This window comes from Lissotriton vulgaris, chromosome 12, assembly GCF_964263255.1.
Source record: "Lissotriton vulgaris chromosome 12, aLisVul1.2, whole genome shotgun sequence".
Lineage (NCBI taxonomy): Eukaryota > Metazoa > Chordata > Amphibia > Caudata > Salamandridae > Lissotriton > Lissotriton vulgaris.
Genome location: NC_141700.1, coordinates 99,990,587 through 100,007,086, shown reverse-complemented (window position 1 = coordinate 100,007,086; position 16,500 = coordinate 99,990,587). Strand labels below are relative to the sequence as shown.

General features: G+C 47.1%; 1 protein-coding gene across 3 annotated transcripts in view; it reads right to left on the bottom strand.

The window, feature by feature from the left end:
- ZBTB7B (zinc finger and BTB domain containing 7B) overlaps positions 1–16,500 on the bottom strand; it is a 158,086-nt gene that overhangs the window by 72,490 nt on the left and 69,096 nt on the right. For all 3 annotated transcript variants that reach the window (XM_086947372.1, XM_086947373.1, XM_086947374.1), the window contains exon 2: positions 1,807–2,023. The gene's annotated coding sequence lies outside the window, so the exon portion shown is untranslated. The remainder of the gene's footprint in view (positions 1–1,806; positions 2,024–16,500) is intronic.

Sequence of the window (16,500 nt, the reverse complement as noted above, 5' to 3'; positions counted from 1 at the left end):
GGGTAAGTGTTGGATAGTGTAGGGGTACTATGCGTTGTGATGGTATGCGTTGTGATGGTATGCATTATAATGGTATGCGTTGTAATGACTGCGTTGTAATGACATGTGTTGTAGTGTCATGCGTTGTAGTGTCATGCGTTGTAGTGTCATGCGTTGTAGTGTCATGCGTTGTAGTGTCATGCGTTGTAGTGGTTGCGTTGTAATGGATGTTGCGTTGTAAATGTTTCGTTGTAATGGTAGTGCGTTGTAAAAGTTGCATTGTAAAGGTTGTTTCCCGGAAAGTAACCTCAGACTGACTTTTACCAGTCATTATAAGCCCTGAGCCACTTCATGGTCTTCAATTCAGCTCCTGACATTCCAATGTTCTAATATAGCCTCAGAGTCCGACATAGTGGCCTCTACCGGCAATTAAAGGCCAACTCCAGCGTTAAAGACCCTTGCCGAAGGTGAGGACCTTTAAGAAGGGAGCGGGCCTTTAACCCCTCCCATGCTCATGACGGAGCGGTTCCGTCATGGCCCTGCCGCCGCGCCATCGTGGCGCTGATTACGCGCCTGCGCGGCGTGTTCTATTGAGCGGGCGGGGCCATGACGGAACCGCTCCATCACGAGCACAGCTCAACCGCGGCTCGTGACGGAGCGGCTCCGTCACGAGCATGCGGCCGCCGCTCGCCCCCCCCCCCTGCCTCCCCTAGCGCTTGCCGCAGCAGCGAAGGGGTTAATATAGCCCTATAGCCCTATAGGGCTATACCGGCTATTAAAGGCCCTCTCCAGCGTTAAAGACCCGAGCCGAAGGCATGGGCCTTTAACAAGGGAGAGGTACTTTAATTGCCGGTATAGCCCAGCTACGAAAGGCTATTAGAAAATTCTGCCACTAGAGGGCAGAATGTTCTTGACACAGCTTCCTGAAAGCATCAAAAGGCCCTCCTTCGTTGCAGTGCTTCGTACTGGCTTCTTCGAAGCAATTATAGTTTGTGCATGTTGGGGTCTTTGGACACAGCCAGGCATGGACCAACTAGGACCCTCTATCTGTTGAGAGATCAAATCCCACCCATTAGGGTACTCTGCCACAACACTACCAGAGTCCTATCACTTTACTCTCCACCTAGAAATCAAATTCTTGGAAGTCATCACAAATGTGACAAGCTAGGTGCCTACAAAATGCAACATGAGTACATACATTTGGGCCGGGTCACTTAATACTTGGCTGACCCAGAGGCATCGATAGATGCAGGGTGACTTCAGAGTTCTGCAGTCAGTGGACTGGTCTAGTTAAGAACATAAATGTCCTGGAAGGCACTTTGTGTGCAGCAAATATAGAGAGATTGAGAAATAAAAGTCAGCTGTTTTTGCAACCTGCAAACATCCGGCGGGTACAGACAAGCTGCTATTGCATCTTGTCGGTAGATAGTCCACACCCAGTAACTCACCGCAATTGCCAGATCAGGCATAGAGCAAGCGTAACTGCTACATAGACCAACTTGTAGGAAGAGCTACAGCCTCTCAGAAATCATGGATCTTCTGCACCCTCCACACTGAACAGGACAAGACAAGGCATCTGCACCATCCCCTCAAACAAAATTAGATACCAATGGATCTACTCTGTGAATTTATCCACTGGTCAATTACGCCACTGCACCATGGTTGCCTCCACCTGGATAGTGTTACCCCCAAAACCACTTAGTGGTCCCTCTTCAACAAACTCTACTGTCATGTCCGCCATACTTTGTACGCACTTTTTTTTCATTTTTCACAGCCAGTAAAGTTGGTGGTTGGCACCTAAATACCCAATTTTGCCAATCCTCTCACCTTGGCTGTCCGTCTCCTGGTCGACGCGTCCGGTTTTGTGGCCTGATGGTGTGTTTGTTTCCGCCGTGAGAAGACCAAGGTGCGTCGGCTGGCCTGGACTTCCCCGGTTGGTGTACCGAAGGGCCTCGTCGCCGCTCAGGATCCCGCCTCGAAACGCTTCTTCGTCGCCGACGCCTACACCTGAGGTCAGGCACCTCCTGGGCCAGGTTTCGGAGAACTACGAAAGAGACAAGAACACATTCTTAACCCTGTGCTTAGATGGGGGAAGGAGGTGGGGCCGGGTGGGTGGTGACATGGATGGGGGAAAACTCTGAGAGGACGGTCTGAGATGCAACATGTACCTCCAGAGATAATGAAGCTGCTGCCAACAAGTTTCCACCACAAGGCTTCAAAATCACAGTAGGCGTGGCGTGCCCATGTACCAATGTCAGGAGCAAGTTTATGGAAATCAGATTAAAATCTACTCAAGCCTGAGAACGCAGGTTTCTTTTGAACCACTTGCAGTGCTGCTGCCTGTGATGTTCATGGTCTGTGTGAACAGAACAGGAGGTGCCCCAAGCATCACTAGGGCATATTCCATCCAACACACAGAGCAGGTACCACACAAGCCACAGCTCTGTACGAAAATAACAGCCGAAGCATGAAGTTTAGCAGTGCACACTTTCCTCCCACAGACCATGAACATCACAGGCAGCAGCACTGCAGGCTACTGCAGACACTGTCACAAATCACAGAACCAGTACAGCAATGGCAGCATCCCTCGCATGCACAGTACAGGTAGAACACGGGCAGCAACATTACAACCACAAATCACCGTCACAAAAACAGGTGCAAACACAAGCAGCAGTGCAAGCGCCTGCAGTCCACTTCTCTCCCACAAAACAGGACAAGCTTCCCTCCCATGCACAGAACAGGTATGGCGTGGAGAGCAGCACTGCAGCCACAAATCACGGTCACAAAACAGGGGCAACGCAAGCAGTAGTGCCAGCGTCTGCAGACAACTCTCCCACAAAAATAGGACAAGCTTCCCTCCCATGCACAGAACAGGTATGGCGTGGAGAGCAGCACTGCAGCCACAAATCACTGTCACAAAACTGGTGCAACACAAGCAGCAGTGCAAGTGTCTGCAGTAAGTTTCTCCCACACAAAAACAGGACAAGCTTCCCTCCCATGCACAGAACAGGTATGGCATGGAGAACAGCAGTACAACCACAAATCACTGTCACAAAACTGGTGCAACACAAGCAGCAGTGCAAGTGTCTGCAGTAAGTTTCTCCCACACAAAAATAGGACAAGCTTCCCTCCCATGCACAGAACAGGTAGAACACGGGCAGCAACATTACAACCACAAATCACTGTCACAAAAACAGGTGCAAACACAAGCAGCAGTGCAAGCGCCCGCAGTCCACTTATCTCCCACAAAAACAAGACAAGCTTCCCTCACTTGCACAGAACAGGTATGGCGTGGAGAGCAGCAGTGCAGCCACAAATCACAGTCACAAAACAGGTGCAACACAAGCAGTAGTGCCAGCGTCTGCAGACAACTCTCCCACAAAACAGGACGAGCTTCCCTCCCATGCAAAGAACAAGTATGGCATGGGGAGAGGCAGTGAAACCACTCATCACTGTCACAAAACAGGTGCAACTGTCTGCAGTCAGCTTCTCTCCCACGAAAACAGGACAAGCTTCCCTCCCATGCACAGAACAGGTATGGCATGGAGAGCAGCAGTACAACCATAAATCACTGTCACAAAACTGCAACACAAGCAGCAGTGCAAGCGTCTGTAGTCAAATTCTCCCACAAAAACAGGACAAGCTTCCCTCCCATGCACTAAACAAGTATGGCATGGAGAACAGCAGTACAACCACAAACCTTGCTTACCAAACAGGGACAGCCCAGACAGAAGCAATGCAAGAGCCTTCACACGACAGCTACTCCACAGTCAGCAACAGCATCAGCAGCAACAGAACACAAGAACAACTTATGTAGCAGCGGTATAAGCTTCCCTCACAAGGACCAAATGTCGTATGGGGACAGACATGCAGGCCTTTTTCACATTGGGGACAGATGTGGCTTCAGTAGGGCAGAAGCGGTGCGATCAGAAAAGGTGCAACAAGGACAACCTAAGTAACTGACACCCGAAGGGCAGTCATAGTGTAGCATTGATTTTGTTTGATAATCAAAGCTCCCAGTGTTCCGTTTTTACTGATTTATCCACAACAATAATGCATTTAGTAAGCACAACAGAAACACACAGGAATGAGTTATTCTTTGGAGTGGCTCTGCATGCTGCCAATCATGACTGCCAGGCCAAGAGTCGAGGAGGTGGACAGATCGCAAGTCAACAAATGTATGAGATTTCCTTGCACAGGTCCCCAAAAACTAATGACAGAAGAAGGCACTGTAGTATTACATATGGCTGCATATAGTATTAAAAACAGATAACTGTAAGTCTAATTTCTTCACTTAACTAAAAGGGCAAATACAATTGTTGCAACTTTGTTTTCTTCACAGAACACAAACACACAGGATTAAAAGCCAATAAGTAAAAAACAATACGGATAAATACAGATGGAATTGGTAACAAAATAATTTCAGTATTGTAAACCTGAGATGCCTAATCATGATGAATGCTCTTAGTTTACGTTTTTTGCTGTAAAATAAAGATACAACCCAATTACGTTCTGAATTTACCTTCAACATAGAAATAAAGGAAAGCAGGTCTTCCTTTGAGTGGCCACTCATGACTGCTGTCAGACCAATACCTTTGCAAAATAATACGCAAGGGCGTTCTATGAAAGAAGGCAGTTTTTATAAAGCTGCAGTGTACTGGAATGGTAATTTTTAGGTCTCGCCTTTACCATTCCGCAGGAATGGGAAATGGGGAGAATTCAAGTCGGCAAAATCCACTTCAAACCACGGGCTTTCAGCCGCGGTTTTCTTTAAGTTCACGTGAATCACGTGATTAAACATGCACGCGCATCGGCAGCATTTCTCCTGCAGGCTCGCAAAAGGCTCTCCTCCCTCCCCACATTAAAGGCATCAATCACCCTCCCACAGGCTTCCCCAGCGCTGCCCCGCCCCCTGCTTCACAGCCAGGCCATCTGTTCCCTGCCAGACCTCTCACACCTCCGTCACAGCATGCCTGTGTACTTCAAAGGCTTATCACTTCACACGGCCGGGCGCAGGCCGTGCAACCAGAGCACTTCAGTTGGTGTGCAGCCCCCCTCCCAGCACTGCCTTGTTACTCTCGGCAGCCGTGAGTCCCTAAACACTTTTTATATTTAATTAGCAGCAGCAGCATTTCTCCTGCGCCAGGCCACATCAAAGGCTCAGTGCCACTTTCACCCACACAGCAACACTTACAGACACGCAACGCCACTCACACCCACGCAAGCCCACTATCATCCACGCAAGCCCACTATCATCCACGCAACACCACACTCACCCACGCAACGCCACTCACTCACTCACGCAAAGCCACTCACTCCCACACAGCACCACTTTCAGACACGCAACGCCACTCACACCCACGCAAGCCCACTATCATCCACGCAACACCACACTCACCCACACAACGCCACTCACTCACTCACGCAAAGCCACTCACACCCACGCAGTGCCACTTTCACCCACACAGCACCACTTTCAGACACGCAACGCCACTCACACCCACGCAAGCCCACTATCACCCACGCAATGCCACACTCACCCAAACAACGCCACTCACCCAAGCAACACCACTCACACACGCAACACAACTCACCCACGCAACCCCACTCATCCACGCAACCCCACTCACCCACGCAACGCACCCATGCAACGCCACTCACCCACGCAACGCCACTCACACCCACGCAGCGCCACTCACACCCACGCAGCGCCACTCACACCCACGCAGCGCCACTCACACCCACGCAGCGCCACTTTTACCCACGCAGTGCCACTTTCAGACACACAACGCCACACACCCACGCAAGCCCACTCTCACACACGGAACGCCACTCTCACCCATGCAATGCCACTCACCCACGCAACGCCACTCACACACGCAACGCCACTCACCCACGCAACAACACTCACACATGCAACGCCACTCACACATGCAACGCCACTCACACATGCAACGCCAACTCACCCACGCAACGCCAACTCACTCAAAGCCACTCACACACCCGCAGTGCGACTTTCACCCACACTGTGCAGTGCACAATAGGTCTCGCAGTAGGAAAGTTGGAGCTATTGGTTTTGTAAATGACAAAGCCCTTTATGTTTTTAAAATGAAAACAAAAATAAAAGGCATTGTTATTTGCAATTGTAATAGCTCCAACTTTCCTACTGCGAGACCTATTAGCAACGCCAGTGCTTGTTCAAATAAGCATACTGCATTTGAGGTATGCGTAATACAGGTGACTGCCTGATGAACCTGTAAGTCTACATTTATCATTGAAATAAATATGAAAATATCGTAGTAGCATATAACCTTGCTTACACGTCTCAAAAAATATGGATACAGACAAAATGATTAAAAATAAATATAGATAAATATTCAGACTGATGTGTCTACAGAGTAAATACAGTAAAAGGGGAGGCTAATTAAAATGCAGAATGCATTACCAATCAAATGAGATTGAGAAACTCTGATTGGCCTATGGCAAAATGGATGGCTCAACAAGAACACCGCCTTGTCCTGGGGGAGGTGTGGCGCCGCAGCCAGGGTGACTGTGCAGGGATCCCTGTCCACACAGCCACCAAGGCACGGTTAGCAGCAATGATCACAGGGTCACCCTTAGGGCGGTGCGATCGGTGCAGCCACACCTGGTGCTGACCTTGGGAGATGCTGTTTTTAGAAATAACTTATTAGTTTATGAGCAACTGCTGCATTATTTCCAGTGTGTCCTTCAGATTTCAGGTAACAATAGAAGTGTCAAGATAATTCTGGTAATTTAAAGTTCCTGCTGGAGCGAGATCAGAGTTTTGTCTACTTTTACTCATCATAAAGTAGCAGAGAACACGTACTAGGCAGATCACAGAACTGTATTTTATATGGATAGCTCAGTGGGTTACAGCTTTGCTCACAGAGATCTAAGTTACAATCTGGATATAGAAGAGTGACCTATGAACAGTCAGCAGAGAGCTGCATGCAAACCGCATCGTATAGGTTAGGGTGTTAAGCCCCTCTCCCCCAGTCTTTCATTATGGACACTGATCACTGATGGAGGCTGGTAATGCAGGAATCCCTAGTGGTCATTAAGTGGGGTGCTAAAAAAAAAATTGTCAACCTGGGCGCAACCAGCAATAAAGCCGGCCCTGAATGACCAGCAGGCAATGAGCATAAAGCAAGGCCTTCATCTATGCTCGGTGTGAACCTCCAGCGATGGCTGGTGGCCATGTCTTGCAGGTACTGGCATGACCAGATTAACATGTATTTAGGGTTCACTTAGTCACAGACAGGATATAACTTTGCCCTTGCCATGAGCAAGTGAGGCATAATGTGTGGGTGGGGGCTCAGGCCATACTGTGTGGTATTAGGGGCAGTGGACAAAGAATACAATTCAGAAACCTAGGCAATTCACTGGAAAAAAAACACAAAACTTTGTTTAAAAGACATAGGCCATGGGTACTCGCAAACATTTTCCAGAGGGCCACAAAGTTTGGTACCAAGGGCCTCACTGATGTCAGTGGGGGTGTAAAGTGGGTGTAGGAGAAACAAAGCATGTATAATCTAGTGTTGGTCTGTAAAATGCAGGTGTCCCTAAAGTTAAGGGTCTAGTTACTTCTTTTTGTTTAACTTCAATTAACCTTTACATAAGTGCTTGCTATATATTTAACATTTGTTTTCAAGGTACTGCAGAGTCAAGTCAACAGAAGCCCAGGGCTGCTACTGCCCAGGGGGACGCATGTAAATAAAGGTCAGGAGGGCCGAATGCTGCCCCCGGCCCGTACATTGAGTATCATTGACATAAGCTCTCTAATTAAATCACATGCCAACTAATGTTCTATAAAGCTTTAGATATTCAATGAAAAAGTGCAAAGATGGAGGGGAGCTTGATAATGATCCAGAATCTAACAAATCAAGTTGCATTTCCACAGCCAGGGCTAGCTATGTAGTAATAACTACCAACGCCACAAAAACAACGCTTATGGCCTTACGCAAGGCATCACAGTTCGCATCGTCTTGACATCACTGCTGACATCAAATGTATGACATAATTTGAGGTTAAATCTTTTCACGTGTGACTGCGACTTTTAGGATAATGGTTACATATCTATTACATTTTCACATACTGCAGTGTATGAAATATTTTGGTTCAGAATTCCCACACTACACTGATAACGATACATTTCATTTTTTAAATTTAATTTTTATGTTTTATTTTTTAACTTTCCCATGCTAAGCATACCACTAGTTTAGTCATTTATCACAATATTCTGAACAGAGAGTGGTACTATCAGCACCCAATTCGTGATTTTATTTTATTTTTCACATCATCGGGGTTCACGTTTCTCAACCCGGTTCAACATGGCCGCACTATACAATCTTTTCGGACCCAGTCCGCTTTCTATACACATTGCATCATGCAGTGAATTAATTCACACGCCCGACTCCAATCGGGAAACAGCACTCCTTGGGAATGGTGTTTGGGAACTGGAGTTACCTCTAACCGGTAAGCGTGCACCATGCCCTTCTTACACGTCGGGTTTGGAACGAATTTCACTCGCGGTTGTTTCTTAATTTTATTTTCAGCCACTTTGGTTTGCGCACTGTTGGTTACTACCCCCAATTGACTAGCTCGCACTGTATCTCTCTAACATGCCGGTTTCGGAACGAACGTCACTCGAGGTTCACTTTTAATCACCTGGTTTTGGACACAGCACGCTGTTCCTTATCTCTTGTTTTAGCGTACAGTTCACCACTCGAATATTGGTGAAGGGACACTTACACATTTCTTTAAAACACTGATCAGTTTCACAGCGTTTTTCTGGATAACTCACTCCAAACACGTGGTAATTTGAGCTTCATCACTGGATTGTTTAACGATGGAAATCGGTTAGTATGTGTGATGCATATAGCCTCTGACGTATTCCTAATTGTGATTATTTAATTTGTAGAGCATGTCCCTGACGAAGGCTATGATCTAGCCGAAATGCATTGGACAAATCATCAATGTATTTTGAAGTCTGGATTGTTTATTATGAAGAATCAACTTTAAGAAATCAAATGAAAATAAAGATGTTTTGAAATATCTTGAACTCGCTTTCAAAAACATTTTGTGGAAAACTTACAACTCTCACCACGGGGCTCAGGCTGTGACCAGGGGACGTTAATCAAGGGTCGCGCATTTCTACTGCGACTTTTAGGCAATTGTCCGAACCTTTCGGAAATATGACAAAAACCGACGACAATTTTTGGAAATCTGATTGCGCCTTGTGGTATGTTTGGGGCATGTGATGCTACGTTTGGGGTAAGGGACAAGCACTTGTAGGACAAATAGCAGAAATTTGCGGCCAGCTTGCAGGACATCTTTGGTAGGAGTGTGCTGATCTTCTGTCTCCACATAATGTCAGCAGTGGGGGCCACAAAGGCAGTCAAATTCATCCCAAAAGTCAATTCCGTATTGCCTAGAATTGAGGTCAGTGGATGCTGGAACAATGTCTGGGGCCCAACATAGCCACCCAATCCCATACATCACGAGTGGCACTGGTGACGGGAGAAGAGTAAAAAACCCCTTGTCCTCTGCAATCATCTCAAGAATGGGATCTTCCAAGGTGATCGCCCATTACAGCTCTGTCCATGAATAGCCAGTGCTTCTCAGAAGTGTCATGGTTCCAGGAGACAGTGAAGCTGTGCTGCCTGATAATTATGTGAGAGGTTTGGGACCCCAAGGCCCTCTACACGAGCAGAACACTAACTTTTTTCATGGTACATGCGAGGTCTCTCTCCCGCCTAGACAAAGCAGTGTAGTTTCGCTGCAATGATTGAAGCATGCCCAGGAGGCCTCAAGCGGGAGGGCCTGAAAAATGATAGGTCCCTCAGAAGAACAGTCATTTTCAACGCCCCCCCCCCACTCCCTCCAAGCCATGAAAGTCGAAAGTTCTTCCATTGGACCAGGTCCATCTGTACCTGCCGAAGCAAAGCCTGGTAGTTGATGGCGGTCGTCGCTTTCGCCGTCTGAGCTATCTGGACACCTAGATAAGGGATAGAGGTAGTCGCCCACTGAAGTGGATAATGGGCAGCTAGTAGCTGTGACGTAGCAGACACAGACAGGTTAAGGGGTTGCGACAATAACCTCTTTTAAATTCTGGCATACATGCAGCTTTATCTGTTTGCCATACAGGTGCTTCTAGTCCGCTCTATTCATCTATTGGACAGTGCAACAGTTAAGCACATTTTGGTTCTGCCCACCACAGCATATAACATGGAGCCATTGATCAGCCTCCTTTATCCATTGGCTCTATTCATTCGAAGGGAGTAATAATGTGATTGCACAATTATTTCAAATTACTGCAATTAATGTGTACAACCAATAAAGCCAATAATAAAACCACCATAAAAAAAGCAAAATAAATAAATAAAGTCAGCAGTGGCATCTGCTGGCTGTTAGCAGAACGGCAGTAATTTTGCCTCCATGTCGTATCTGCTGTTTCGCGCAATGCATGCTTTGATTTTTATGTGTTCCCTATGAGAACAATAGTTGGCTTCTAGTGGAACTGATGTCTTTTGGTTTGCGAGGACACCTGTTGGCTGTCGACAGAACTGCAGCAATTAATCTACATGTAACCTTACCCAAGATGCCACGATAGGGACGTCATTGGTGATATAATATGTGATAATACCGGTAATATCTTTGTTTTCAGAAGCTGAACATTATTGAGGAATCAAGGCAGAGTCAATATCCATGAGTAGGAAATGTGTTTGGTATTGCACTGTATTTAGTAATACCCCTTCAACTATAAGAGTTGTAATAATTTAGGTAGTACATTTTCTTAAAGAATCGTTACACCCCCGGACCATTACCTCACGTCCGGAATTCCAAATGGGCCTCCAGACCTGGCTGTTCGAATAAGCCTCGAGGACCTGCAAGCCCTTGCACTTTCCAATAGGGATTGAAAAAAAAGTATGTTTGCCTCTAGATTTAGCAATTTATTAATAAAGTCCACCAAACTACAAAAGTTCTCAAATATGTAGCCCAACAGCATTTTAAAACCACTATGAGAAAAGGGATTGACCAGAATACGTAAACCCTCCACCACAGAAGGTAGCTGGACGCATCGCATATCTTGTTTTACTAATGCTTCAGTCGCTCCTCACGATGATAAAGAGGATACTTCAGTGTAAAACTGGCATATTGATCCTCTACAAAAACATACTGATAATCATCATCCCTGGACACAAGAGGTAAAACAGTCCCTCTCTTTCACGAGGATGGACTGAGCACCTGGAGTACTGATCAGTATTGCAGGCGAGTCCTTTCCAGTAATCAATACATGATATAGCTATAATAAAATGTGTCTTTTCAGCTGGTTTTTATTTTCCTCCCTCTGAACCAGGAGATTCCATTAGTTTTACCCAGCCCATTGCCCTACCGTACTGTTAACACACTTTGAGGTTGACCTATAAGAGAACTCAAAAAAGCAAAACGAAAAAGAGTTGATACTGCTATAACCCAGGCTGTATCACTTGTGTCTGTGCAGCCCATGCTGTGCATTAATGGAGCCGGTAAAATAGTTTTACTGTACAAAAGCCACAACATTGGCCAAGTCATTGCTTCAGGAGCATGAGATCTTCAAGAGAGCAGGCAAAATGTGGAGCAGCTCACAACCATCGTCATCAAACCTGATGTTAACACAAAATCAACTATGAATATTAACCCCTTCGCTGCGGCGGCTATTCCGCCGCAGCGCTAAGGGGGAGGCCGCGCGGCGGTCCCGCACTGGTGACGGAACCGCTCCGTTACGGCCCGCGGGTGAGCTGTGCTTGTGACGGAACGGTTCCGTCACGGCCCCGCCCACTCTTTAGAACGTCAGGGCAGGTGCGGAATTCACGCCGCGCAGGCGCGGCGAGCGGGCCGTGACGGAACCGTTCCGTCACCAGCATAGCCCACCCGAGGCTCGTGACGGAACGGCTTCGTAGCGAGCATGGGAGGGGTTAAAAATACAGGAAAAAAATCCAGACTTTCGAGAAATAAGAGAGTTAAACATGTCTCTGGATTCATCTATAGTCAGATCCTGCATAGCCAACTAAGGCGTAATCTGGGATTTTCTGAAAAGGCCAACATGTATCGGGCAAATCAATTACAAATTCATGTGCAGGTACTAACAGACAATCACGTGTGCAAAACGTAGCACACATCCCCAAATGTCTGGAGCTCTTCGAACGGTCGGGGACTAAACAAATTCCAATTTGCGCCAGCTGCTGACAATGCAGACAAACAGCACAAAAACCATGAGTAAAATGACCCAACACGTGTGGAGTTACCACATTAGAGCAAGATGCACAAGAGGGAGCCGGCAGAACAGACAAATCGGTATGCGGTTGTAAAGTAGTGCCTCGTGCAGTTCAATGTGATCACTCAAATGGAAGAGGAAGGATACAATCAAACAGCCAATAGCAGAAGGTGAGAGAGCTTTGTACTCCACTGGGCTAAAACAAGGAGAGATTGACAACTTCTCAATCCAATGGCTAAAAGAGGCTGGCAAAAGAAATCCAATAGTTGTAAGCGGCAAACCCAGAGCCCCCTCTGTATATTGAAAAACGAATGCACTCATTCTAATAAATCCACACATGTGTAATCAATAAGGAAATGAACATTTGCCAGAGGGAAGTTACTTTTGGACTAATGTGCACTCACATCTGTGAGTGTGTCTGTGTATGTGTGTGTGTCTATATTCAAATACAGACATCACATACATATTTATATCACATGGCTGGAGCTTTTAATTCACAAAATTTAGGGGTATCAATACTCAGGACGTGTAAAAAAAATAAAACATTTTTCATGACTCCCCTGGAAATAAGGGTTTTATCGCCATAATAACTCTAGACCATCCTGAAGAGTTGATCATTCTCAGGACACTAGGATTATGTGGCAATGGAAGAACAAATGATGTAGCAGTTCTCTAAATTTTGCGAGAAAAAGGGCAAATTATGCAACATTATGTGGTATATCCTCTGGCAATACTCCTCTGGTTGTGTTATTTTGATCCATTAGAGGTACAAGAAAAGAGCTACTTATCTTTGGTAACGCTCTTTTTGGAGGAAACTCGAACTGCAGATTCTTCACCTTTGGAATATCCCGAGGCGCCAGATTTGAACAGCAGGCCCGAAAATGCATTGGCGCCATGCAGCTCTTGGTTGACTTCATTATACCCCGGAAGTGAGGGAGTCACATATAAGCACTAGCCCTATGCGTGGACGTGAGTTTCTTTCTTAAATCTCCGGTCATATCCTACATACCAGTTAAGGAACATGCAGGGGTGTCTGTCTCGGACCTTGGAGGCCCAAATGGGTAACCGTGTGCTATACAAAAACACCTGAACTGACTGGCTGATCCATCAGGTGTGGAGCCCAACAAGAGACAGAGGTATCAATTTGCAGATGTCTAATTTGGGACCTTTTTCCATGGAAATTACACGGAACAGGGAAGAAGGGAGTAAGGAAGGTTGATGAGAAATCTGTGGTTAGATAGAGTATTCACCAGAAAGAGTCTATTTAAGGTAGGTAACCTGTGCTTCTGGCGGATACTTCTAGCCGCAATCAGTACCTCCTAAAATGCTGGGTTTGTTTAATTGCTCTGGACCAAAAAGGCGAAATGCACCTCCCGTCAGACCTGGCAGTAGTGCTTTGTGAACATGTGTACTGATGCCTGCGTCACACACAGTCTGACAGATGTCATGTAAAGACATTTCATGTGCCAGTGTGCACTATAGTAACAGTCATGGCCCTAGTGGAATTGGTCCTCCGTCTCTCCGGTGGCTGCCTCTTGGCCTTTGTATAGCGTATCTTGATTCAGAGGACTATCCACCTTGGCAAAGTCATTTACTTCACTGCCTTGTGTTTTTTGACGCCTAATAATCTGCAAAGAGCTGATCGTCGACCCGATCGTCTTTGGTGTGATCGATGTAAAAGCTTGAAGCTCTTTTGGGGTCCAAGCGATGGAGTCCCTCCTTCTCTTTCCAGGGTGAGGTGGGATAAAGAACGTTGAGAGAATGATGGAATGCCCAACATGAAAAGCAGTCATGACTTTAGGCAGAAAGGTTGCATTGGTTCTTAACACCACTTTGTCTGGGGGAAAAGGCGGTGTAAGTCAGCAGAACCGAGAGAACTTGGATCTCACTCATGGGATGAGCTGAAGCCACTGCGACCAGAAACAGAGTCTTTAGAGTGAAGCTATGTAGTGGACAGCTGTGCATGAGACGTGTGTTCAAATGCCATGACCATGAGGAAAGTGAGGAACAAATTAAGGTCCCAGGGTGGCATCACAAAGGGTTCGGGGGAAAACTAATAAATCAAACCTTTTGGAAACGTCATCACAAGAGGCGATTCGAACAAGGACATAAAAATAGCCAAAAGGGCTAATAAATCATCTTTAAAAAAGGTGCCCACTACAAGTCCTTGCTTGGCCAGTTATAAAACAACGAAGGCATCCGACAGTTTGGCCTGCAGCCGGTCAGTATTGCGTGTGCCACACCAGGCTCGAAACTTGTCCCAGTGTAGACAGACTTTGTAGAGGTACACCTGGCAGTCAGAACGGCACCCAACAAAATCTCAGGAGGAAGATCGAACACAGTCATCTGCCGCTGGTCAGTCTTCATACATGGAGGTACAGATTGTGCGGGCTCAGGTCCAGAACCTGACCTGCTTTTGCGATCGGAGATCCTTTTGAAGGGGTAGCCTGATCGGGCGACAGATGCTCATGCCCAGAACTTCCGGGTACTAAATACTCCTTAACGAATGTAGGGGGCTAAGAGGCCTAGAAGCCCCAGAGCCACTCACCGAGACCCAGGAGGTGGTGTACGACTAACTGTGTGAGCATGCCTTCAACAGCTAGTCACTGGGGCAGGGAAAAACTGGAATCCCCAACCTCCAAAGGTGTGTTGCGGCCACTGACATCACCTTAGTGAACACCAGAGGGGAACTGGTGAGGCCAAAGTGGAGCATGGAAAACTGGAAATGCTCTTGGGCCACTTTGAACGGCAATTGGTGTCTGTAGGACTGCAGGACAGGTACATAAAAGTAGGCACCCTGTAGGTCCAAACCAACCAGTCATCTGGGTCCGGCATAGACCGAAACAGGGCCAGACCAGCATCTTTAATTTGTCCTTCCACAAGAAAACATTTGGAAGGTGCAGATCTAACAATCGGACGAAGGCCTCTGACCCAGAAGTAGTGGGTATAACAAAAGTCCCTATTTTGGTAGCCAGGACTATCTGTTCAGCTCCTCTGGGCAAAGGAGCCTGCACTTGGATGGGCAGGTGCTCATCTGAAAGATGTTGAGATGTGGGTGAAGATGTAGAGGATCGAAAAGGATAGGCAGGGCATAGTCTTTTTGAACGATGTGAAGGAACTACCCGTCAGATGCTATATTTTGCCACCCTTGAAGGAAATATCTGATCCTGCCTTCCACAGAGTGGTTGTGTGCCACTATGGGCAAAATAAATTGGTTGGAGGCTATTGCTGAATGGGCAGAGGACTACAACGTTCATTGCCTCTGGTAGATGGCACACTGTCTGCTTGAGTCCTGTCCCCGACAAGACTGGGGCGCTGGTTACTGGGCGGTGGGCCTTGGCTGTACATGAAACCCTCTGGAGTAGCCTTGAAGTGAGCAAAACTGATGAAATTCTGTCAAGAAGGTGTAGAAAGGCCTAAAGAATGGACCTTGGGAAGACTTTCTTTAAAGCGTTCCTAAACAATCCATACTGCCCAGTCCAGAAAGATTATTTTGCGGCATCCTGACCATCCTAGATGGTTTGAATTCAATTGGCCCAACATTCTTCTGGGACTGCCGGCAAAATCTCGCCATCCATGTCCCATAAATGGATAGAACTTCCCAGCAAATAGATGGCATGGACTGACTAGAGGGCTAGACTGACTTAGGGAATCATCCACTTTCCAAATGCTGTGAATCGTTTCGACACTCCTGATGGGGGAGTCATGAGGAATTCATTGGGTTGCGCTCGCTTTCGGTGTTTGGCGACACACAGCTTTGTGTTCCCAGACCGCATTGGATTTATAAGGACACACTCCTCACAGGACTTGGAGTTGTGCACTAAACCCAAACACCAAATGCACATATCCGGGGATCTGTCACAGACATGTGTCTGAAACAGTCGCTACAATGCTTAAACCCTATAGATTTAGGGGGAATCAGTTGCCTTGCGCCCCGGAAAAAAGAATTTTGTAAGACTTAACCTTTTCCATGCTCATGACGGAGCCGCTCCGTCATGAGCCTCGGTTGAGCTGTGCTCATGACGGAGCGGGTCCGTCATGGCCCGCTCGGCGCGCCTGCGCGGCGCGAATTCCGCGCCTCCGCTGGACGTTCCATTGAGCGGGCGGGGCCATGACAGAACCGCTCCGTCATGAGCACAGCTCAACCGCGGCTCTTGACGGAGTGGCTCAGTCACGAGCGCCGCTCTGCCCCCCCCCCACCCCCCCTAGCGCTGCGGCGAAATTGCCGCCGCAGCAAAGGGGTT